The 1,225-nt window shown below is 46.1% G+C and overlaps 1 pseudogene; it reads right to left on the bottom strand.

Moving 5' to 3' along the window:
* Positions 1-218: 218 nt before the first annotated feature.
* LOC143620966 (polyadenylate-binding protein 2 pseudogene) lies at positions 219-929 on the bottom strand (annotated as a pseudogene).
* Positions 930-1,225: the final 296 nt, after the last annotated feature.

The raw sequence follows: 1,225 nt of genomic DNA, 5'->3' as shown, positions 1-1,225 counted from the left end.
CACCTGCATCTTTCGACGCATTGGGATCATCGTCTCTATCATTTCTTCTCTTCGTCCTCAACTCGTCGCCTTTACAGCTCGTTTTTTTAACCACAACAAAGTCACACATTAAACAAACAAGCAACAGTCTCAAACGCAACATGCCAGTAAACAGCAGTCAACAATCTTAAAAACCAAACAATTCATACTCAACCAAAAAAGAACCATAATCCGAGCAGTCACGAACCTCGATTGATTTAAGAAACAATGCCATCATTCAAAGACAATGCAGCAAGCTGATCAGCAGGGCTACCCTGCTGCTGAACACTCTTCAAAACCTCTATTGCCTCTGCAACTTTAGCCTTCAATGCGTCAGGGGACTCCAACAAATGAAGCACCTCAGTTTGATCCATCTCCAATAACATCCCAGTCACCTTTGCTGCTGACTCAGCTTCCAGCTGTTCCACTAGCGGGTACAGATTCTCACCCAACATAGTTCTTTGCTCTGATGGAGAAGCATTTGCCAGTGCAGAAGCTAAAGCACCAATTGGAATCGGCTGTGAAGGAATAACACCTACACCCATTGACACATCACCCATGTTGCGCCCAGGTGGGTACCGGTACATTCGTCCACGAGGCATCATCGGTGGCTGCATAAGAGGAACTGGTTGTTGCTGATTCTGCTGCCCTGGAACACCAACACGCCTACCACCTGGACGCTGTCCCTGCTGACCTGGCGGAACCATTGGCATGTAGAAGTTTGGGAGTGGGCCGCCACCTGGCCTCATACCTGGAACAAGTTGCTGCTGGTACCTAAAACCAGGTTGGGGAGGAATGAAGGTAGGTTGACCTTGGCCATAAAACATTTGTTGACCAAGACCAGGGCCACCGGGAGGAAACATTGGCATGCGAGGGGCTCCTGCAGGTGCCATTGCAATTGGTCGCATTTGTGCAAATGTATGAAGCCGAAAGCAAAGCTCATGCAGCAATTACAATGGCTCTTCCACAAGAGATTCTGCACACTTTCAGAAAGTACAAGACTGCTAGAGAGCTTTGGGAAGCTCTTTAAAACCGTTTTGAGGGCAATGTGGGAATTCGTGCTTCGAAGATTAAACTTCTAAAAACCCAATTCTCGGTCTTCAAGTATCTGAAAAATGAATCACTTGATGATATCATCACTAGATATTATCATCTGATGACTGAACTCAGCAACTATTCAATTGCATACAAAGAAGATGAGATTGTT

The sequence above is a fragment of the Bidens hawaiensis genome, unplaced genomic scaffold (genome assembly GCF_021521415.1).
Source record: "Bidens hawaiensis isolate Kalapana, Puna unplaced genomic scaffold, B.hawaiensis_p1.1 tig00002754_1, whole genome shotgun sequence".
Classification (NCBI taxonomy): Eukaryota; Viridiplantae; Streptophyta; class Magnoliopsida; order Asterales; family Asteraceae; genus Bidens; species Bidens hawaiensis.
The sequence above is the reverse complement of the archived record's forward strand: the minus strand, read 5'-3'. Positions and strand labels throughout refer to the sequence as shown.